Here is a 25,261-nt window from a genome sequence, read left to right on the forward strand (position 1 = left end):
CTCTACATAGGGGGCAGGATGCCCATACTGAATTTGCATCTTCCCAAAGTTGGTGTCTACAGGGTAGTTACTCCCCCCTGAGAGGTGTTCCTGGTGCTGATATTGCCTTTATTATCCACCTGCAAAGGAAACGTCCCTGATGTGGAGTACATGCCTACCACATATTGTCTCTATTGAATGTGTCCATAGGAAATGTTGTGCCTGTTGCCTATAGGATCCCCATGTATAGGAAATGTAACTGATGTTGCATTCATGCCCACAAAGTGTTGCATTTCATGACTGTGCATATAGGAAATGTTGCCTATGTTGTCCCTGACTATCAGAATTGTTATGTTTATTGAATTTATGCCTAAGAGATGTTGCCTACAGTAGCCAAGTGCCTAGGAAGCATTACCTGCCTGAATCAAAAGTAGATAAAGAACCTTGGTTTATAAAACAACCTGGTGTGGTGTCACTTCATTGCGTGCGTATTACTGAGTCAGTGTGAGTGTGTGCTGCGCCACTGCTTAACACATTGCCTTCGGTGCCTTCCTGCCTCGCACCAAGCTACTGTGTCGGAATCGTGACCCTGGTTCTAACAAGCGCGCTTACAATTCCCTGATTGATTGATTGACTTAAGAGCCAAGGGCACTTTATCCCCCAACTAGTAGTGCACCAGGAGGTGCGTTTGCAGAGTGGTGGAGAATGGGTGCATGGCCCGTGAAAACCTGTCAGCAAACCCACTTTGTGGGACTTGCTGGAGGTAACAGAAGGGGTAGTTGACCTCCAAGGACCGTGAATAGCCATGGGGACTTCACCCCCTATTAGTAGTACACCAGTAGGTGCGTTTGCAGAGTGGTGGAGAAAGGAGGCATCGCCTCCTATCAGGTCTCAGTAATCCTGCTGTTTGAGACTTAAAGGAGGTAACAGTAGGGGTAGTTGGACCCCAAGGACGTCCTTGTGGGCCAACAACCCCTCCTGTTATCTGTAATAAGTCCCATACAGAGGTATTTCTAAGTGGTCATCGAAGGCCAGGTCCCCTTTCCCCACCACTCTGCAAACACAGCTTGTGGTACACTACTTGTCGGGGATAAAGTCCACTTTACTTCTGAGGGACCTTGGGGGCTAAGAAGCCCTTCTGGAGCCTCCAGTAAATCCTACACAGTGAGATTCCTGAGAGTTGGTCGGAGGCCCAGCCCCCTTTATCCACCACTCTGCAAACGCGACTACTAGTTAAAAATCATAGAAAGTCACTAAAAAAACCAAAGGTTTATAGGGACGTTATAATTAGGAATTAGCATTTAAATAACCTTAGAAATTCACTGAAAAAAATAAAGGTTACTGGGACATTATAGTTAGGAAATGGAATAAAAAAAAGCTTAGAAATTCTCTGAAAAACACAAAGGTCACAGGGATGTTATAGTTGGGCTCAGGTTTCACTCGTAGAAAACCAGATAAATTTAGCAGTTATAGTTAGCTGAGCTAACTATAGTGTGCGCCCCCAATGCACTTCTTATTTTATTTTTTATTTTTTTTAAATATATTTTTATTGCAACTTCCAAATTTGGACAACCATTTCGACAAGCAAGACAGTTACTCATCACCTTATAGCACAGGATCCGACACAAAGTTGTACACGGCCATTCAGCTCACACCCCGGAGGTCGGGCGGCATCAGAAAGTAGAGCGCTAATAACTGACAGGTGCATAAAGGTTCCGATATAGCTGAACCGTAGCCAGTACCCAAGGCTGCTTTTCTTTCTTTCCGGTTCTCTTGCTCCCGGTCGGTTGACCTTCTAACAAACTTATATACACATCCCTCCCCAAAAACACCCCATCCCCAGCCCCCATACCCCCTACCCCCCCTACCCCCGCCCCCCCCAGGCGTGTCAGAGTTCCACCGGAGTAAACCAAAATCCTGTACGAGTAGTGCGGGTCCGAGTCCAACTATCAGGAGTGATCAACAGGGGAGTGCAGTCATCACGTGGGGTGTGGGGCAATCCAAGGCAACGGACCCGACCAATCCCAATCGCAGGCTAAGATAATGAAGGTGCAGGGCTACGCGTGGGGGAGACCTCACTGTCCGAGTCCGAGAGCGTGAGTTCCAGAACCAGTCGCTCCAAGGCCCGGGCCCACTCCAGAGCAGTATCAGTACCCGCTCTAAGTGCCATCTGTAAACGAACCTCCCCCTCACAACGGGCCCATTTACTGAGCTCTGTTCTCCATCTCCCTACCGTGGGACCCCTATTTGCCTTCCATTGGATGTTATGGCTCGTTTCGCTAAGAGCAGACCCAGGTCCAGGAACTTACTAGTGATTTTGTTCTTTGATGTATGTGGGAACCAGTGGAGGACGCAGGGCGCAATTGTGGCTTGTAAATCCCTCTCAGTATCCTCTCGCAGGCTCTCCACTACCCCCTGCCAGAAGGAGCCCAGTGCCGGGCAGGACCAGAACATGTGCTGGAAATCGGCCACCTCCGCTGGGCAGCGTGGGCAGGCCACCGAGTGTGACGGGAAGTACTTATGTAATTTGTCAGGGGTAAGGTATGCCCTATGCAGGATATAAAAATGCACCAGCTGAAACCTCGCGTTGCGCGTCCCTTTCCAGGCCTGCTCCACTATACCAGACCACGCCGACTCCGGGATCTCCGTCATTAAGTCCGCCTCCCATTTCGCCTTCAGAGCCATTAGCGGGGTTAAAACTTCCATAGTCATGCACCTATAAAGGCACATAATGGCCTTAACCGTCCCCGTGGTCATCATCACTTACTGACAGCCCATGGACAGTGGCGGTTCCGTCATCCCCGATTTCCAATGCCTACGGATCGCCGCCGACAGTGCCGCATGAAGGAGAAAATCTCCCCCCGGTAGCGCAAAGCGATCCCTCAAGAGATCGAAAGGCATCAACACACCGTCCTCAAACAGATCTCCAACGGTTGCTAGACCCAGATGCTCCCAGTCTTCTAACCGGTGCCACGTGCCCCCGTGCGGGAGCGCTCTGCACAACTTGAGCGGGATCTCAGGTGCGTATGGAACCGCAATATGTCCCCTCCGCAGATACCTGTTCCAACACTTTCGGACCGTCGAGACCATCGGACCGTCGAGAACTCCTGGGTGAGATGGAGGTCTCCCATCGGGAGGCCCAGGATGATCCGGGACACCACCAGAACCGGACCTGCCGGTTCACCAGAGCTGTCCTCTTCTCTCATGGCTCTCGCTACCCATTGTGTCAACCATTGTAACTGGGCCGCCAGGTAATATAGCTCGTAATCCGGCACCGCGAGACCCCCCTCAGCCCGAGGTCTTAGTGCCACTCTGCATCTGCCCGAACCCCACAGAAAGTCAATCACCATGGCCCGTAAACGCCGGAAGTAACTCGCCAGGATCCAGATCGGTAAAGTTCGGAAGAAATAGAGCAATCTCGGTAGCATCACCATCTTGAGGAGCGCCACCCTCCCCGCCAGAGACAATGGGAGCATACCCCAGAAGGCGAGATTCGTTTTAGTGAGCCTGATCGCCGACCCGATATTACCCTCTAAAATGTTGATGCTATTGTGGTAAATCGAAGTACCCAGGTAGCGAAGACTCCTCTCCTCCCAGGCCACTCCTTCCGTAGTGTGCGGGCACTTTCTACGCGCTTGAGTCGGGAACAGGTAAGATTTCGCCCAGTTCTCTCTGCGGCCCGACACCATGCTCAGTGACTTAAGGAGGGATTTAGCTCCCCGCAGGGAGGTAGCAGAGTCCGCCAAAAACAACAGGAGGTCATCAGCATATAAAGCGATATGGTGCACCTGCCCGTATATGTCCAGCCCCTGATATGCCTGCCCCAACAGGGCTTGCGCCGCCAAAGTTTCGATCGCTATGGCAAACAATAGGGGGAGAGGGGGCACCCCTTACGACTGCCCCTTCCTACGGTGCAAGCCTCAGATATTACACCTCCTGTTCTGACCCTAGCCGTAGCGTTCCGGTACAATAGTGCCGTCCAATCCACAAAATCCTCGCCTAGTCCCATTGTGCGCATAACATGGAAAAGGCAGGGCCATTCCAGACTATCGAAGGCCTTTTCCATGTCGATTGCAAACACCGCTGCCTCATCCACATCGTAGGTGTCAGCCTCTAGAACGTGGAGGAGCCGTCGTATATTAAGCGCGGTATTGCGGGTCGGGATAAAGCCAGATTGGTCCACGTGGATCAATGTGGCCATACGGAGGAGTAAACGCGTCGCCAAGATTTTGCTCAATATTTTGTAGTCAAGGTTAAGCATGGACAGCGGGCGATATGCCGATCTGTCCCTAGGCTGTTTGCTGGGCTTCAGTAGTGGGACAATTAGCGCCTCACCAGTGGTCTTCGGTAAGCCACCTAGCCATTTAGCCTCATTGTAGAGCCACGCCAGCCGGGGCGCCAGGAGGTCGACATAGGTGTGATAGAACTCCGTCGGGAGACCGTCGGAGCCAGGCGTTTTATTCCGTGCCATACTCTTGATGGCGACTCTCACCTCCCTCACCTCAATTTTATCTCCCAGAGCTTTTGCGTCCTCTTCGTTCAGCTCCGGCAAACCCAAGCCCTCTAGGAATCTCTGGAACTCGTCCTCCGATGGGAGGGCCCGACTACGGTATAGCTCCGTGTAATAATCATAGAATAGCTCATTAATTCCCTGTTGGTCGATTCGCACCTGACCCGCGTGATCTCTGAGTTCGAGGATGACCGAGCCGCGGCGAGCCGGATTGGCTAGCCAGGCCAAGAGAGCCCCCGTCTTATCCCGTTCCGAATGGGCGCGCGTGAGGTAGGATTTGTAGTCGAAGCACCTGAGACGTTCCACCGCCGCCACAGCTGATTCCCTCGCCTCGAGTAGGGCCTCATGAGTATACGGTCGCTCAGGTCGTCCTTGCTCCAGTGAGCGCAGCTTCTCGTCCTCTCGGCGAATTTCACTAAGTAAGGTCTTCCGCACCCCCGATACCGTCGCAATGCAACGCCCCCGCACCACTGTTTTGAAGGCGTCCCATTCAACCGCGGCCGATCCCGCAGACCCCGCATTGATCTGAAAATATGATTCTATACTCAAGGCTATCGTGGTCCTGAAGACTTGATCGTCAAGCGTTTCCAGACGCAGTTTCCAGGTGGGAATGCGTGGGGGACGCTGAGACCATCTCATCTGCACCAGCAGCGGGTTATGGTCGGAGATCTTGCGCTTAAGGTATTCACTGTGGCAACCTCGCCATGCACTTCCGGGGAACACACAAAAGCGTCTATGCCGACATGGAGTTCGTGTAGGGAGGAAAAGAAGGAATAAGCGATGTCCAATGGGTGGCCAGCTCTCCGTGAGTCAATTAGCCCCCATTGACGTTGCCAGTCAGAGCGAGCGCTAGTTTTCTCGCCGGTGCATTTGGTAAGGGGGGATGTGAGAGGTCCAGTGCGGTGTCAGTTACACAATTAAAGTCCCCCCAAGGAGCACTGGTCCCACTAAAAACGGGGCCAGTGTGCGGGACAAGGATGAGAAGAAAGCAGGCTGTCTACGTTCGGGGCATACAGACAACCCAACGTTAGATCCCTCCCGTCAAGTTTCCCCCTCACCACTGCATACCTCCCCTCTGGGTCAATAAGCTGTTGTATGCATTGAAAGGGAACCCCTGCCCTTATCCAGATGACCGACCCCCTAGCGTAGGCCGAGTAATCAGTGTGGTAGATTTCAAAAGACAAGGAAGACAGTGGAAACTTCCTAATTTTAGCACCTAACACAAGTCACCCCCCAAATTTTGAATCGCCCCTGGTGGTTTGTATGGGCGAAGTGTGCGCACACTGGTTAACACCCACTGTCACAATGATAGTTCATCCAAGAACTCATAAAGTAGATACATAAATGCAAAGGTGCACCACACAATTGCAGAACTACAATATTAATGAACGCAGACGTAGGTTTTCTTAGTCGTGATTTTCTTTTATTCCACAAAAAGTGTACAGGCAAAACGCGGGTGTTCGCAGCCGACGCGTTTCGTCCTCTAGGGACTTCTTCAGGGCTGCCATAAAAACATATAAACATACAATTAAAATCTAAGTTAAAAAAGTTCATCTTCCAGATAGCCAGACTTTGTTACAGTTAATGACCAAGGAGTTATGTTATTACAATCGACCACTATGGTCAAGCTCATTAGGAACCTATGCAACCAATTATTTCATTTTCATCACTAGCTGATTTTCATTTAGGATGGGAAAGCAACAACATATAGTATATTAGGCATCATATGTACTTTTCATATCATGGGTAATCTAATTAAATGTCCATGATAGTTATATTGATAAGGAATCAGTGTGGTAGACTTGTCCCCTCCATCTCCACTGTAATGCTTTCCCCTCCTGTGCTAAAAGATGTGTTCCCTGGAGGAAGGCTATATGAATGCCCCGCCGAATTAAATATGAGTGAATCTTGTGGCATATTGGCATGGTATGCATCCCCCTCACATTCCAAGTGAGACATTTGTAACCTAAGTCGGGTCCCATGGTAGTCCAAATCGTAGTCCACAAGTTCCTTCATAGAACCCTCTAACACGCCCAGATCCTACCCCCCACAACCACAACCAAACAATCCTACCCAACTCCCACTCCCCAGGACAGACAACCAACGTGGTAACCCCATCCAAACCTTGCAATTCAAGCATAACTCAACCAGAGCAGGCTAGGCCGATTAAGACGTCAATCGTAGTCAGACCCGGAGCTATCACCCCCCCCTCTCCCAGGTAAGTATTAACAAACCACAGCTCACCCACCACCATTACAGTTACGATCAACAGGAGCAAGCTGGCCCCCACCTCCCAGCGGCAGCAGGCAGGGCCCGCCCCATGTCCCAGTACCGTACATCAGCGTGTCCAATGTCCACACAGCCACATCAGCCAAAGACGCCATCCGCCGTTTGTGGAGTCACCACCGGTAGGTCCACCGGAGATCATGGGCGCTGCTGGAGCTAGGGCTTAAATCAGCATTCTTCGAGCGCTCCGAGGCGTTACTGGAGGGCTGACCTCCCCGTGGCTGATGGCCGCCACCGCCAACACCGCCTTATTCCTTTCTTGTTGCCATCCAGCCGGGGATCCAGGGCGTCGCGTCGGCTTCACATCAGTGGAGCTTCGTCTAAGCGTGGTCGCAAGGGGGGTGTCCCCGCCAGCCTCCCCCCTGGCTTCTATCCAGTCCCAAGCCGCTTGTGGTGTAAGGAAGAAGTGTGTGTCCCTTCCAGCCATCACCTTCAGTCGGGCCGGGAACGGCATGGCATAGGATAGTTGCATCGCCCTCAATTTTTGCTTGACCGCCAGGAAGGATGCCCGTTGCCGTTGGACATCTCTGGTGAAGTCAGGGAAAATCATGACCTTGCTGGTACCAATGCGCAGGTTCGATAACCCCCTGGCCGCCTGTAGAATGTGGTCACGGTCCCGGTAGTGCAGAAGGCACACCATCATCGGGAGCGGTGGGCCACCAGCTCTAGGCGGGCGTGTCGGGACTCTGTGGGCGCGCTCCAGGGCGAAAAACGGGGAGAGCCCCTCTGGCGCCACCTCCTCCCGCATCCAGGTTTCCAAGAAGGACACCGCATCCTGGCCCTCCTCTCTCTCCGGGACACCCACGATACGGAGGTTGTTACGTCTGGAGTGCCCCTCACTGTCCTTGGCCCTGAGCTCCAGCACCCGGACCTTCTGCGCCACTTTCGCCAATGGGCCTTCATGGCAGCCATGTCGCCAGGAATGTCCTTCATGTTTGCTTCCGAAGTCGTCACTCGCTCCTTCAGCTTCCTGTGGTCATCCTTCAAGAGGGATAGGTCAGACCCAATGGTGTCCATCCGCTTCTCCAGAGCCTCACGCAATGCCACAATAGCCTGCATAATGTCGCTCAGGGAGGGGTCCTGTGGCGGGGCCGGGCCCCCAGAACCAGACGCAGCCCCGTCTCACGCCATGGGAGACGGCGCAGTGGAATGGCCCGGGCCATCGAGTCGGAGCACATCGAAGCCCTTCTTTCTGGTCCCCCTGACCATCTTGTGGCAGCTTTCAATGTCCACTTCAAGCGAAAATGCTGGTCGGGGAGTCCGAGACCACCGGCGACGTCCACGCTGGCCCAGTACTCCCGGTCCGCTAGTCCGATGTCGTCAAGACAGCGCGGTTCCAATGCTGGCCCCACACTCCCCTGCCTCTTGTGGTAGGTATATCCGCTCTACCGTCAGTGGGCGCAGGGGCAGGACAGCACAGGGGAAACGCTTCAGGGCCAGCTCCAAGCGGTCTGCCGCAGTGGTCAGCAGGCCAACGGACAGGCTGTGGGGATCGCGCTCCTTTCCAGGGAGCAGCTCTCTTCGGTCCCCGGACCCCCCTCCGCAGGCCCACAATGGGACTCGGTAACAGCACGGCTCCTGGTGCAGTAGGATATATGGGCCCCAGGTCCTTGAACTACTGGGGGGCTCAGAGGAAGCAGAAACCACGGTCACCGCCGGTCTCGAGGGCATCAGCCCACCGACATCCAGCTCACCGGCGGCGGCAGGCCCACACGGGCACCCTGCAAAGGCACTACCCACCACTCCTGTCTACCTCGCAGGGTGGACCTCCAGGCAGCCAGTAATCATAGCCAACGGTCGTTGCTGCCCCCAGGGGTAATTGTCACTGGTGTTCCCGCCCCAGCAGCAGGGTGGGCCCCTCTCAAGGGGAAGCTGCGGGCCCTCCGACGTCTGCAACCGGTGGACCAGGAACAGACGAATTTACGCGGGCGCCGCCATCTTAAGGTCAGGCAGCTCGCCGAACCTCCACTCCCGGGTCTCGTCAAACCCGCAATTCTAGGCAGCGCTTCCCACCTCAGTCAGCTCGTGGGCTGCCCCGTTCCAGGCTCAGCAGTTCCGGCCAACTCCGAGGGTCCCCCGGTCGCCGGCAGCTCGTCCCCGTCTGGCAGCACAGCCAGTGACTCCGGCCGCCATTTTGCGAGCCCGTCTCCTCGGGCGCTTCACTCGGGGGAAAAAGTACTTTGCCCGCGGTTGCGAGGCACCCAGCACCTCCAGCCTCCTCCTTAATGCTCCCCAGGACCTCCGATGCGCCTGTGGAGGTCAGGGGTCCAGTTTTGGGATCAGGATAGTTGCCGGAGAGGGTCGGGTACAGAGGAGCTCCGGAGTCCCGCTTACGCCTACATCGGCGCTCAAGCCACGCCCCCCAATGCACTTCTTATGACCTCACATATTACATCACTCATGACATGGTCAGTGACATCAATGATTACATCACTGATGACATCTCAAATGACATCACTGATGACATCTCAAATGACATCACTGATGACATCTCAAATGACATCACTGGTGACATCATCCACAAAGTCTTTGATGCCCACCCACACACATCCCAATATTACCTTCCATACACACACTCCAACTTGCACACTATCACTCTCAAAACCTTTGACACACCCATACCAGTACTAAAAACACACACTCACTGTTTCACATGTCTATACACACATCAACTTGATGAGCCATACAGCCACTCATACACCAACTCACTCACTAATACAGCTGCTCATACTCTATCAGTCACCCATAGAGCTACTCACACACCTACTCACTCACCCATAGGGTGAACCATACAGCCACTTACTCACCTATACAGTTATACACACACCCACTCACTTATTCACACAGATGCTAACACATACTCACTCACTTATACAGTCACTGACACAAGCACACACTCTCCCAACAGCCACTCTCACAATCACTCGCTCTCACATATACTGATATACTCCACTACTCACCTATACTGCCTTTCACATATGCAGTTACTCCCCCATATACTACTGACACATCCATTCACTCACTGACAGCCATACACACACTTGAACACCCAAACAGCCCCTCACAGTCACACTCACTAACTTATACAGCCACTGACTCACTCACTTGCCATCCATGCAGGCAGTTGCACATCCCCTCACCCACCCACATAGACACTCATACACCCATACAGGTACTCAGACAACCAAACACCCAGACAGGCACTCGCGTACCTACTCACCAACACATATAGCAACTTAGACACCAACTGACAGACTGATACAGACATTCACACAACCTAGTTAGTCACGCATACATTCACTGAGACACCTAATCACTCATTTATACAGTCAGTCACACACCCACTGAATCATCCATACAGGCACTTATACGCCCACAGATTGATCAATACACCTTGGTATATAGAAATGTATTTAACAGATAAACCTTTGAAAAGCCCTCACAGTCACTTGATGATGTCCTCAGTGAGGTCATCAGTGATGTTTATTTGTGATGTCATCAATGATGTCATCAGTGATGTCACTGAAACTGTCATGAGTGATGTAATATGGGAGGTCATAAGCAGTGCTTTACAGGGGCACGAGTTACAGTTAGCTCAGCTAACTATAACTGCAGAATTTCTCTGGTTTTGTACGAGTGAAATCTGACCCTAACAATAACATCTCTGTAACCTTTATTTTTTTCAGTGAAAAAAGTTATATATATATATATTTATATATATATATATATATATATATATATATATATATATATATATATATATATATATATATGAATCCACAAATGTCCGCCAGTCTCCCGGCCACACACGGCGGCGGGCTCGAGTGAGGAGGCGACCCTCGTAGTATTCACGGAAACAACTTATAAATCACAAAGTTGACTCGAGCCCAGGTCCTTTTAGCGTGTTATTTATTCACACACAGAATGCCAAACAACACCCGACGCGTTTCGGTGCAGCACCGAAACGCGTCGGGTGTTGTTTGGCATTCTGTGTGTGAATAAATAACACGCTAAAAGGACCTGGGCTCGAGTCAACTTTGTGATTTATAAGTTGTTTCCGTGAATATATATATACATATATATATATATATATATATATATATATATATATATATATATATATATATATATATATATATATATATATATATATGGAATAAAGTACAATTCTGCTGCCTCACGACAGTCAGAATTGTTAGGAAAGACGCACACACTCGTGTTTTCTGAAGTTCAGGCGACGTTATTTCAAACACGTTGCCGTATGCAACGCGTTTCACCTTTGATCAAGCCTTGAGGAAAGGTGAAACGCGTTGGGTACAGCAACGTTTTCGAAATAAAGTCACCTTGAACTTCAGTAAACATGCGTGAGTGCTCTTTCCTAACAATTCAAACTGTCGTGAGGCAGCAGAATTGTACTTTATTCGATTGAAACCGGGGTGGCCCTGCCGGAAAAAACGCACCGCCTGGATGTGAGCGCCGGCGTCTATTCAGAGGGCTACAATGTGGCAATATATATATGTATATATACATGATATATTCACACACACATATATATATATATATCTTATGTACTTTATAAATATATATATATAGATACACATAGCTATATCCCAATATAGCTATATATAAACATAAACATATATAATTAAAGGTTTTGCTACCGAGCTTCATCAATTGTTTTCCAGTAAGCAGTTAAGCAAGGTGTTGCGCTAGTCATGGAGGCCTGCTTTGTTCGTCATTTCTCCTCATATCCCGCCTCCCTACCTTCTCCCACTGTGAAGCAATCCCCGAAAGACCCCCCCTGCTGAGGTTTCCTCTCCAGGAGGCTGAAGACATGGGATTTGTCACAGGAGCTGTCGAAAAATCAATATCGTTTGTCATTCCCACTGCTGGTCTCATGCTCTTCTATAATTGGTATTGAACGGATTTCCTTTTCTGTCCCTCCCTGAAGGTTCTAGCATCTTCTTGCCTTAGATGTGCTCCATCTTGCTCTGAGCACGTCCGTTAAGAGTAATAGTAGAGACGCATAGAAATGCACTCTCAGTAATGCGGTCCAGTCAATTTGGCGAGTAAGTGTCAGTGGTGGGCAGACCCTGAAAATACTTCACGCTGAGTGACGCCAGCAAAGTTAGGTCTCTGCCAGCAGCCACACTAGTCCTCAGAAGAAGACATCTGGGACTTTGGGGTCTGTGGTGCAGCAGGGTCAGTGGAACCGGGGTCCTGGGTCTGGGGGCGTACTGTTCTAAAAGTGTGGCTGTGTTTTTCTGTAGAAACGGCACAACTGGGCCTATGAGTTTTATAGCGTGACATGACACTTTTGCGACAACACAAAGAGAAGTGGGAGAGGGGAGAGGATGTGGCCTTACTGCCAGAGCTGCCAACTTTGGAGCTAGGGTCGGACGTTCGAGCCTCGGCAATCACTGAGGGCCAGATGTAGGTAATTCATATTTACTGAATCTGTAAATACCGAATCAGTATTGCCCCTTGATTCCTATGGGCCTTAAAGCCCATAGGAATCAATGGGCAATACTGATTCTGTAATTACAGAATCGGTAAATACCGAATTTTGCAAGGGTGCAGGGGGTGTCACTTTGACACCCTCTGGCACCCCAAAAATAGGCATGTGTGCCATGTGGCACACAGACATGCCCTAAGGGCATGTCTGTCTGTCAAATGGCTAGGTGTGCATGCACACATGTGCATGCACACCTGAATTCGGAATTTTAACACCCAATTGGATTGGGTGGTAAAATACCGAATTTGTAGGGCCTTTGGGACTCAGAAGAGTCCCACCTACATCTGGGAATTACCGAATCGGTATTTTACAGATTCTGTAAATTTACCGATTCGGTAAATTTACAGAATCTGTAAAATCTGGCCCCCTACATCTCAAGATGCCAAATACGAATTCGGCCGTTTCCGACCGGTATTTGCCACCTACATCGGGCCCTGAATCTCCCCGCGCAAGAATGTGTCCTAATGTAAAATACCTGTCCGGTGCTTAAGTACTCCAATACCTTAGTGTGGAGGTCGAGCTATATAAATCTTCAAAGAAAAGTAAATAAATCGGGCAATTGTCTTACCAGGCTTGCGACTCTGAAAGGCTAGTAGGGCTGGGGAAGGTTCAGTTGCATGTCGTGCTTGCATCAGGTCATACTTCGTAATTCCAGAAAAAAATACATTCTGTCCCTCCAGAGTGAGATCCCAGACGCCTTGACTTAACTCGACTGACGCTGCCATAGGGGTGTGACGTTGATTTGTTGACGGTGTGCAGTCGCAGAGGAGCCGTGCACACAGGGTCGTTCAGTGCCCAAGGGTGTTCTGACCAGGGCCGCAGCACATTGTACTTAAGAACAGCGACAGGATACGCTAATAGCCGTGGCCACTTCCGAAAGCTGTTTCCTCATATTTCAACACGTTAGATGAAAGCTGTGAACAAGTGCCCATGAAAATGAAAGTAAGGCGGAGCGCAGGTTGAAGCAATCCCCCAGGACCGTGGATGTGTCAGGGTTGAACGGGGACAGAAAATAGGCCAGTGCACTAAAATAAAAGTGGCCCGTAAGTGATTTAGATAGCTAAAGAGTGGCCCATGTTTACAAATTGGGGAAGTTTTGAACTTATAGACATTCCGTAGAAGTGGCTTGCAAAGTAAGAAAGAGTGCATGATTTGTGATCGCTGCAGGCAATGTTTGTGGTAATATCAGGAAAATCAACAGTAATAGTCGGCCCACAACACCTCAAAACAGACCAACAAACCGGGTACATACTGACCTGTCCAACCAGCCCTGCTGGCACTGTCTGATTAGTCTAGGCCCGCCCAACCTTAAGCAATGGAGGTTGGGCTGTAGCAACAACAAACAAAATACATGAAACAACACACAAACATAATGCTGGAAGTGAAACGTCTATTAATGGTGGAGACAGAACAAATATAGGACGTGACTATTTGAGGCTTGCAGTATTTATTCCTTCACCTCAGTGAGGAGGAGCTTATTTTGATGGTTTGTACAATATTAATGAGGCTTGTCATTCGATGGATCACTTCCATGTTAAAGGACTGGAGTAAGGAAGAGGAAGGGTGTGCTAGTGTGTCTTGCTGTGCTGCTGTATTTGCCATTTTTTTTTCTATAGGTTTAAAGTTGCATAATAAAATGTCTCTTATGCCATGTCTTAACATCAGTCCCAAACAGACACATACCTGAATTAAACGTGGTCGCTGCACATGTAGCAGAGACTTCTTTGTACACAGCAGTCCAATGGTACAACACGGGTAAGATAGGAGCGCCCAGATGGTTAATACACTTACCACAGAAATCTGACTGAAATTTGCTAGGTGCAGGTTTGAACTGTCATTCATAAGACAGTTACAAGGTTAGTATTCTTGCTAAAAAGTACTTTTTCTCAATTAAGATTGAATAGAAGACACTTGCAGAGTCGGACTGGGTCAGAAAATAGACCCAGGCACCAAAAAAAGTGGCGCAATTAGTGAATTAGACAGCTAAAAGTGGTGCAACTTTGCAAATTGGTACGACTTTTAGCTTGTAAAGACACGCGCTTTGTGTTTTTCGATGAGTGGAAGAATACATGGATTTGATCTTGCAGCAGCCAACGTTTGTGGTAATATCACAGAACTCAACAGCAATGAAACAGCCCACAAGACCAAAAAACATAAGCCCCACAAACAGCCATAAAACGGTCCGCAGTCTGACCTGTCAGACCAGCTCTTCTTCCACTGCCAGATTGCCCTATAGACCACTCCAGTCCTCTCATTAGTGGCCCTCAAACAGGGGGGAACTGGCCCTTTAAACAATAGGGCATTTCCCCATGAACTGGAGCCACTGAAGGCCGATTTCAAAAGCTCAGGGCCTCTCCTGTTGCCTCTTTCAAAGCTTCCTAGCTTGTGGATATATTACCTGCAGTAGCTGCGGGGCTTCAAGAGGAAGAGAGAGTGGGAAGAGAAGAAAGGGTGGCAAGAGAGTGAGAGATCAGAGAGGGAAAAGGAGAGAAAATGAAATGGATGGATGGACAGCAGGAATGAGATAGAGGACAGGAAGGCAGCAGTGCTGGTTTGAGCATTTTTGTAAGAGCTGCCTTTCTGTGAATTACGGAGAGCCCAGAGAGTGTATTATGGCCTGGAACCAGCCATGCCGAGACGCCGAAACTGACGACTGTCACTACAGTACTTTACCCACCTAATACAAACACGACCAGGGACGGGTACATTTTGGAGTACCGGAACTACTTTCTCTGGACAAGTCCTACAAAGTCCACGACAACAAGAAAAGATAAGGGAAGAGAGGTACTCCTAAAGACTTTTAAGAACCAGTTTGGAATAAGGAAACGACCGAAATATACCACTGTGACTACAGAGGGATCTTATAATAAACAATTTACCGACATATCTACAGCGCCCTGAAGAAACTCCTTGGTAGGGAGTGAAACGCGTTGGCTGATCTCGCGACATGTTTTATTGATGTGATCTTTTTCTGAAGAAAGACAAATAAAGAACATTTTTCTATTTACTCTTTTTGGACTTTCATTTTGGTGCGCCCCCATGAGTATTTAAAAACTGTATTATGGTACTGTCATCTTTATTCATGCACTCTGTGGCAGGCAGATCATTGGCCCAATTTTATTGCTCAGAAAACAAGAATTGGCAAATCCAACAGATCTCGCCTATGTCTATGTGTTTTAACCATGTTGTACAGCTGTGCAACACTATGTGATGCACCCAGTAGTAACCACAATGGGCCGTGATCCATTTTCTTAGTATGCAGTTATTCGTGGCCTTCACACAAGAAAAACGTTTTCAGGAACAAGTGACATTCCCCTTGTCAGCAATGGTAAATCAATAAGAAATAAAAAATACACATTTATGTATACATTTTTTTTAAGAGGGGTACGGAATTTGAGCCAAAAGCAGATAGAGTGGTGGCTAGAACACACGCTAAGCAATACTAAAAAATAAAAATGATAACATCAACCTATAAACAGGTTTGAGGGCTGTAATCTTCCTAAAGCAGTGTGAAGTTGTCGAAAATTTAGAATGATCATGGCATGTCTGAAAATCACATATTCATAAAAAGAACTCAAGGAAAAACTCACTTGTTTAAAATCATATTACATCCGAGCTGAAAGTGTCTGTGTTGGCCACACATGAAGATAACAACAAAAAGGTCAAGCAGAGCAGGGTATGCTGCGCCAACTGTCTGGAGCGTCTTCACACCCATCGGCGTCACCTTTGGGTGCTTTTTGTTCCAGTGGTATGGGGTGGGACCAGCAACATGGGGGGAGAGAAAGTTGGGGTGTCTGGAGAGGACAAATACCAAATGTGCCCTTGCTATTGAAATGTTTATATTAGATATCACATATATTGAGGTAAAAAAGCAGCTGCTGAAAAAAAATTAGTTGCAGTGGATTGAACAAGTGGCGTGAGTGAGTCTGAGCTTTTCTAGGTTGCTTGGAGGGATCCTGCCTCCTTAGTAACATTTCTAAAAATGGGCTCTAACACTTCATTTTAAAGAAAAGTTTTCACAAAAATGTACTTTAAAATCTGAAATGACAGTCATAACATTTTCAAGTCCATTCATGGTGTGCCAAGCCTATGAAGCCTCATGGCCTCCATTTTGTGACCTCATTTTTAATGTCCCATGGATGCCCATGTATATGTCAAAATGTACCTCTATTGGCAGGGTCTGCATTTCATCATGGGTAACCCAAAGAAGACATACAACATCCAGTATTAGACTTTTGCCATTACTGCCATCCATACAATATGGGTGACCCTTATGTCAAAGATTATGCTGAGTATCAGTGACAGCATTATGTTATGTATGCTGTCCTGACATGAGCCACATTTGCCCTCCCTTATGCAAAGAATGTCATACAGTGTGCCAGCACCAACACCTTGACACAGGTGCTATCTATACCAAGAATGTTCTTCAGCATGCCAGCACCAGTATCTTTCTATGCTAAGGTTTATCTCTAGTGTGCTGGCACCAGCATTTTGCAGTAGGTATCCCATATGCATGTACTGTCAAATAGTGCCAGTGCCACTATTATGACATTTGTGCCTCTATAAGCCAAGAAATATGCCAGGTACAGCAGCTGACCTGCTAGGATAACAGCATTCTCACTCACCATCACTTACATTCACTTACTCCCGCTCATTCTCATTCGCTCACACTCACTGCCACTCATTCTTACTCTGACTCACACATACTTTCTCACTCACACTCACTTGAGCTAATTTCCTGATAGCCCCTTCCATGGCGTGGCTGAGATCCTACCCTGGCACCTTTCCTCCTACTAAGAGGTCAGCGAGAAGCATGCTAATGCTACTGATTCATATGGCCAAACTACAGAATGTTCCTCCCCAAAAGAGAAGATTAGGCGGAAATATGGCACTTAAAAGCTGCTACAAATGGTAAGAAGAAAAGGGAGGGGGAAATGAATATGCAATGCACTGCAAGGTATACTAGAGGCTATGACAACCAGGAAACAAATAAATTAGTTTGTGGCCAACCCAGGGACTTTTGGATGCCTCTGCAATGTAATCAACTTATGCTATAGCTACCAAGTGCCCTCTACTGGTTTTTAACCAGTTGAGCTTTGCAGAATTTTGTTTACTGCCAATTTTTTCCAATATTGAATCAGAACTACAAATCCCATAAGGCAAAATCATAGTAAATAAAACCACTGATTTGCTCACAGTACCGTACGTAATGCTTGGTTTCCAGCAGCATTAATTTTTGGCACAAAACCCTGTCTACGAATACTAGTAGATAGGATGTTGTGTCAGAGAGCATGGGTGGTGGCATGGGAATGCCCTTGTAACACCCACGTGACACTGATGGAGCAAGGATTCGCACGTAACGCGACTTGCTCTCTTTCATGAACCTCGCCTTAAATCATAACTGTACTAACTCCGATTGTTTGTCATTTATTTGTATTTCCCCAACACACGGGTGTCCCTAGGAGGCTTGCCTATGTGTTTTTTCATCGTAATCAAGCTTGCACATTAATAAAATGGCCGCTTTGCAGAAATTCAGTCTGCGCATGCGTCGGTCATACCCATGTGATGTGACGCACTCGCAATCTGGAGGGAAAACTTTGCTCATGCGCAGTGGTGTTAAAATGGCCGCTTGTCACTAATCATGCTTCATGCTATCTTAAGCCGCTTTTGTCTATGCATCTTTTCTGCACTAACTCTTAATGCTATAAGTATTATAAAATAAGGGATTAAGAGTAGTTGGTCATGGTGTACAGTGTATTCATTTTATTCTGTGTTATTAATTTGTTTTCGCTTACTTTTCATGTACCGTGTAAATGAGGGCCTTGAAGTAGGGACGGGAACCATTTTGAAGCTGACGTAACACACATCACGTGACCTAAGATCTGGGACGTGCAGCAATGGAACCTGGCCAGTTGGCCATTGAAAAGGGGACTGTCCTTTCCAGGCGCACCTTCGCCCTTGAAGACCTGCTATTTTTTACTCTGAAAGCGCAACAATGTTGCAAACCTTTTCTTCACTATTGTACTTTCCCACACGTATGCCTGGGAACCCAGATGTTAGGGGGAGGGTAATGTCACGTGAAATACGTAATAAGAATATAGGTGGTACCTATGTCCTAACAACCTCACTTGACCAATCAGAAGATGGGACTTTGTCATATTGCAACATTTATGGGTGGTCTTGGGGACTCAAAACAGTATATATAGCCTAGCTTAGCTTAGAGAAATTGTCCGACTTGTCCGAGTAGCAGACCTGTCACTGACCCTACGAACTCTATAGGTGCCTGATACAGAGTGCTGCGGAGCATTCTGCCTGAAACTTTCCACAAACTCCTAGGGGTGGAAATTAGTCCTAAGTGCTAAGCGAAGCACTTTGCTGGGAGATTCGAAAACCCAATCGGGGTTTTGGCAGATTCCGTGCAGAAGAGGGGGTAACGCTGGCGTTGCATCCGAAGCTGTGAGGGGTTGGTCGTGCCTTGGTGAACCCAGTCCTGACCCAGACCTGAGGGGTATCCTGTCCCGACTGTCCGTGAGCTGTACCTGCTCACCTTCTGGTATTTCCTGAATCCTTGAGGGTCCTTGTCCCGTTCTTTCCCAACTGACCCGTGGCCAGGGTTAGTCCTCATTCTCACCTAGGTAAATATTGGCATAGGTGTCTGTCTATACTATACCCTCAACTTTTCCTCCTCTGATTAAAGCAATCTTGCCTGTGGTATTCTCCATGTCTCTTTTGAATGTAATTTCATGCAATTGATTAGTAGTAAATGTTCCACTTTTACCCTTCCTTTAGGACATTGTAGAAACCCAACTGTTTATTTAGATTGTTCCACTTATTCCCTTTCCCTTAGTATGGTTGCCGTGAAGTTAGAAAGATAGCATAAGGTTTAGGAAGTAGTATAAAATTATTAGGTCACACAATAGGTCTTCCTCACGTCCTTGCCCTAGATTAAACTGTATTAGATAAATGTTCATTATGATTCATGCCCTATAGTGTTCCCTTTTACTCTATGATACTCACTTTAATCCATAGTTATATCCTGGTTCTGATACTAATCATTGATGTATTACTTTGCATTTGCCTACTTGTAATGGCATTTTCGTTCTAAACGTATACTATATAAAACCCTTAAACCCATCAAGGTGTCTGTGGTCATTATACATTAAAGCGATACTAAAGGTATTAAATGTGTAAAGTAGAATTTTCTCCCTTTTAGGAAAACCCTTATCACCTGTCCACTGCTAGCTCCTGATCCGTCAGGAGTAATGTGCCTGTGGTAAGTCAGGTACATGAATAGTGAGTGGTGTAAGAGTCACCCACTCGATTACTCATAGTAGCGTGACAGAGGTTTCACCCGGTTCATGCAAAACACGGTCATCATATGCACGCCAGGGCCCAGTGCGTGGAAAATTTGGAAATCTAGTGACCCGGGTGACCCGCGCGCTCTATCAGTAATTTCTGGTAAGCAGAGGAATGGTTAGGACTAGTAAGATAGGTAGATAAGATAGTTAGAAAAGAAACCGTGAAAAATAAATGTGCTGCTAAAATTGTTTTTTAATATTGATTGTGTTACTTAATATTTTATTGCAAAAAAAAAAAATCGATTTCAAAATTGTTTTAAATGATTTTATATATGTATTGCTGCTAAATATTATATATGTTTTGTTAACCAATTGTGTGTGATTGTTGAGTGTTGTCTGAAATCCCCGGGGAATTGTATAACGGATGGTGAGTAGAATCCATCGCGTTCTGAGGTCATTTGTAGGGAGGAAAGGTTAGTGCATGGGTCAAGTGGAACTGGAAGCGCTAATTAGGTCTTTTTCGGAATACTGTATGAATGAAAGTAACGGGACTGCTGATAGAAACCTTGGTCTGATATCACCTAGTAAGGGTCACACTAAGGGAGTAATAGAGTCATCGGAGCTGGTATGATAGCAAAGGGAAACGCTGACGAACCCCAGGCTTAGTATATATCCCGGGAAGAAGTGGATGAGACTGGGTAATAGCAGGTTTTCTAATGCTTGCGTGAGGGTAGGCAAGAGAAGTCTATCCGAAGTGTATGAAAAGTAGACAGAAGTGGTTTACTTGCAGTAAAAGAAGAACTTTCTATCTCTTTAGAACACTCCTACACAATGGCGAATGTTACACGTTGTTGACTAAAATTAACAATAGCACCTAGGAGAAAATACAAAGTTTCCGTTACCTTGTAAAGGAGGGAGACAGTCGAAGGGCTGCTCTGACGTCACTCCGTGCCGCGCTGGTATTGGTTAAACCAGCAGGTGTGTAGTGAAGCCGAAATTGTAAGGGAGGGGTGAGTGCCGGAGCGTGAGAACGCGTCTTGCGAAAGGCCGCACACCCATTGGTCAAGAACTTTTTTTGCAACCTCTGCACTGATTGGTTGTTGAGAAATTGGAGTCGCGCTAGCATTGGAAGCACAAACGAAGTAAAATTTTCCGCACCGAGCTTATAGATTGTTACGAGCGGTGTATGTGGTACCCTGATTTTCTGCCTGATCCACGAAATCTAGGGTGTCATAAAGAGTTGATGAGTAGAGGCAGACCTCACAACATGTACGGAGGAAAGAGAAAAATGTCATTTGCCAGCAAAATAAAGAATTTCTTCAAAACTGACAAACCCGTACGAACTAGGGAGGGCGTGATCATTCCTCCGCCAGATACTCCAGCCTCTTTCATGATGTTAGAAAAAGGGTATCATACCTGTGTATGGTTAGAGAACTGGGTAAAGTACACTGCGGAGGATGGAGTTTTAGCATTTCCCATTGATGGTACTTTTAACGGGAGAGTCCTATTTAACCTGAGGACCCGAATGAATGAATTACATCCCAGACCTAGATTAACTCAGTATGAAGCTTTAGAGGAATGGGAAATTGAGGCTCTAGAGCGAGACAGACCCCGAATGGACAAGGGAGTGACCCGATGGTATCCAAAAATGGTAAAGGAAACCAAGGAGCAGAAATTGAAACAGTGGAGACAAAATATGATGGTAGAAGGGTTATTCCCCATGTTCGGAGCTAATGAATGATAGGAGGGAAGAAATGTACTGAGAAAACCCGACACATGATGCCCCTGGGTGAATCGGAAGATGAATTTTTAGAGGACTTATTTATGAAAGGTCCCCCGCCTTATAATGAAGACACCAGATCTCAAAGCTTAACTACTCCATTGAGACCTTCAGGAAGAAGAAGTACTAGTGAAGCCGATTCCACAGGGATAGAACAGAGAAGAGCGGGAGGAGAGGGATTTGGTAGACCCGACCCCGTGGTCCCGAATTACAACCCCTTTGGCGAGGAAAGACCAGTTTTATCCACTCCATCTGCTCCGAATATATATCCTTCTCTAGTACCCCAAATGATACAGGATCCCCCCATGAATCGAGTATTACACGAGCAGGAAAGGGATGCCCTGAGAGGACAGCGGAATGATCTCATACATGCCATAGCTCAGATTAATCCAAATCCTGAAGCCCTGACGATTCCAGTAACCATTGGTCCAGTTTTTCCCCTATATGGGGACAGAATGAATACTCCAAAAACTCCAGTCATAACCCCGATGATGCCCCCGCCCAGAAGGGAACCACTCATTATTGATGACCAAGCAAGTGAATGTGAGTCCATGGCTTCCTTGATGGATCTGCCTAATAGGGAACAGGGACCTAGTATGTCTCGAATGGGAACTCAGACTGGGAACAAAGACGTACTAATAGAGTCTTCATCAGGAACTCAAAGTGCGACAGTGGTAACTCCCGAGGAAATAGAAAGATGGACCCGAGAATTAGAAAAGGGAACCCCTCATCCGAAACCACTAGATATTTATAAGCTAAGAATAGAGCTAGAGGAACTGAGCGCAGGGAATGTGGGTTTAGAACGATTGAATGTCCGGAAGGAAGATGAGTTGTTGTTCATGTGCAAACACCTTACTCGGAACGCAAAAATATACTATGACAAATTAATGGACACGGCAGTTTGTATGGTAATAGATATCAGCAGATCCAAGGTACTACAGAAATCCTATAGGGTAGAATTTTCAGACAAAGATCTAGAAAACCTGAATACCGCAGGGAAGAAGACGCAGATTAAAGAACTGATAAACTTAGCACAGAAATGGGGAGATCTAGACAAGTGGAAAGCCAGGTGGGCAAAGAAAAAGGAGGATAGCAAGGAGAGACCACGGACTGCTGAGTACGTCCTACAAGAAGCTGACAAACCAGAAAAATTATGTCCCATGAGAGAAGTCCCAGGGGGAAAATATGTCCATGTCCCTTGGTCCAGACAAGATATAGTATCATTTACCAATGACTTTCCAAAATTACGGGAGAAACCAGTCGATTGGTACCGACAGGTCGAACGCTTCATAAAAGTTCAGAAATGTCTTCTGAAAGACCTGGATGGTTTTTTCGACATTGTGGTGCCTGTAGATTTGTGGACCGAATGCAAAATTGAAATCGATTGGCCCAATGAGGAGTACGAGAGAGACTCTGGAACTGGAGCTCCCTCACCTGAAGTAATGAGAAAGTATGATCAAGTCATACAATACCTAAAGAAAAAGGTACCTGCAAAGGAAACTGATTGGACCCGTATAGATAGAACTACCCAAGAGCGTGATGAATCAGTCCACTGCTTTTATGAAAGGTTACTACAGGTGTTCAAAACTTACAGTGGAATCGATAATGTGGACATGAAGGATATGACCCATTTCAGTTATCGATTCGTGTTAGGATTGAGACCTGAAATATCCCAGTGGATTAGAGATAACAAAATCAGTTGGCAAGGGAAACCCATTGATGATGTTCTCAAATATGCCAAATACTGCGAAGATGAGATCGAGAACAAAAGGAAAGCCCTAAAGGAGAAGGTGATGTGGGCTCAGGTGAAATTAGCTGAACAACAAGAAAAACAGTTAAGTAAAATGACTAACAGTAATAATGCTCCAAATCCGAATGCTGGGGGTGGAGGCAGGCCCCGGGTAAAAATGAGTAGAGAAGAGGCTATGGGAAAATTTCCCTGTCACGGATGTGGTCAGATGGGGCATTGGAGAGATAAATGTCCGCACTTGCAGGCTGATAATGCCCCCGTAAATGGTTTAAATCCACAGGTGCAGAAAGAGGGGATCCGAAAGACCCAACAGCAGGTAAATCAACCCCCGGTGCCACGCGCTCCTAGACAGAATTATAGGAATCAGGGTCAACAGAATGAAAGGGTCGAAGTGTGGGAAGGAGAGAATGAAAAAAATGCACCCATTCCACAGTACCTGTTAAATGATACTTTTCTCTGTGATGATCAATACTGACGGGGCCTGAGAGGGGAGGACAAGGAGTGCGTGCTTGGCGCCTCCTTACCGGTAGACCAGACTGGACCATACATTGAAGGAAAGGTTGAAGGGACAGATGTCACCTTTCTGTTGGACACTGGTGCTACCCGTTCCACTGTGAGAACAGCGGACGTTCCTAACCTACCCCTCTCGGGAGAAGCTATCCAAGTAGTGGGAGTTTCTAATCAAATAATCAGTACTCCGGTAACAGAACCTATGGAAATTTCCATAGGAAATTTCAAGGAAATGCACAGATTTGTGGTCTGTGATTCCAGTCCTGTAAACCTATTAGGACGAGATTTGCTGTGCAAAATGTGTTGCACCATCTTTTGCTCACCAAATGGTGTTGAAATCCAGACCCCAGATGAAGATGGCCTATATAAATTGATGTTACTGAGGCCCGACACAGAAATTAAGCCCATGTCCATTGAAAGTCTACCTGAAGAACTGCAATCAAGCGTAATACCTGAAGTTTTGGATTTTACTGGAAAAGATGTAGGCTTAATGGCAAATGTAGACCCAGTGAAAATAGCTATAAAAGCAAATGCTGTATACCCAAATACCAAACAGTATAAAATGAGTGCAGAAGTGAAAGAAGGAGTCGCAAGGGAATTAAACAGATTGCTCAAAGCAAACATCATTCAGGAAGTGATGAGCAGTCCCTGTAATTCACCCATACTTGGAATTAAGAAGCCTAGCGGAAAGTATAGGGTAGTGCAGGACCTGCGCAAGGTAAACCAAATTGTAGTACCTTGCTGTCCCATAGTGCCTAACCCCGCAGTAATACTGTATCAAATTCCTTGGAATGCGGAATGGTTCACTGTCATAGACTTGTGCCATGCGTTCTTTTCCATCCCATTGCATCCAGAAAGCAAATTCCTTTTCAGTTTTGAATTCAACAGCCAGGTCTATGTCTGGAATCGTGTCCCCCAGGGGTACACCGAAAGTCCATCGATTTTCAACCAGATTCTAAAGAAATGTCTTGAATCCTTAGTACTGCCTAAAGAGTCTGTCCTGGTACAGTACATAGATGACCTGCTGGTAGCATCTAGAAGTCAAGACGACTGTGTCACTGATACCATTGCCTTGCTGAATCACCTAGGAAAAGGAGGACATAAGGTCTCACCAGACAAATTACAGTTCTGCAAGAACTCAGTAAAATATCTGGGGCACCAGATAGAGAAAGGGATCCGGAAAGTCACTACAGAAAGAATTAAAATAATTCGAGAAATGACACTACCAGTGACTCAGAAAGAAGTAAGAATGTTCCTAGGAGTTGTTGGGTACTGCAGACAGTGGATCGTGGGTTTCGCGGCTATAGCTAAACCCTTGATTAACATGACAAAGAAAGGAGCGGAAGACCCAGTTTGTTGGAATGATGAATGCATGACTGCTTGGGTAACATTGCGAAATTGTCTGTGCACAGCTCCAGCCTTAGGAATGCCTGACTATTCCAAGAACTTTGAACTGTTCTGTGACACGAGAGACAATTGTGCGCTCTCGGTCTTAACCCAGGAACATGGTCTGATTAGACGTCCCGTGGCCTACTTCTCGGCCGCCCTAGATCCAGTGGCTGCTGGATTACCTGGGTGCCTGAAAGCAGTAGCTGCTACCTGTACAAGCCTAGAGCAGAGTGAGAACATTGTG

This window comes from Lissotriton vulgaris, chromosome 7 (assembly GCF_964263255.1).
Source record: "Lissotriton vulgaris chromosome 7, aLisVul1.2, whole genome shotgun sequence".
Lineage (NCBI taxonomy): Eukaryota > Metazoa > Chordata > Amphibia > Caudata > Salamandridae > Lissotriton > Lissotriton vulgaris.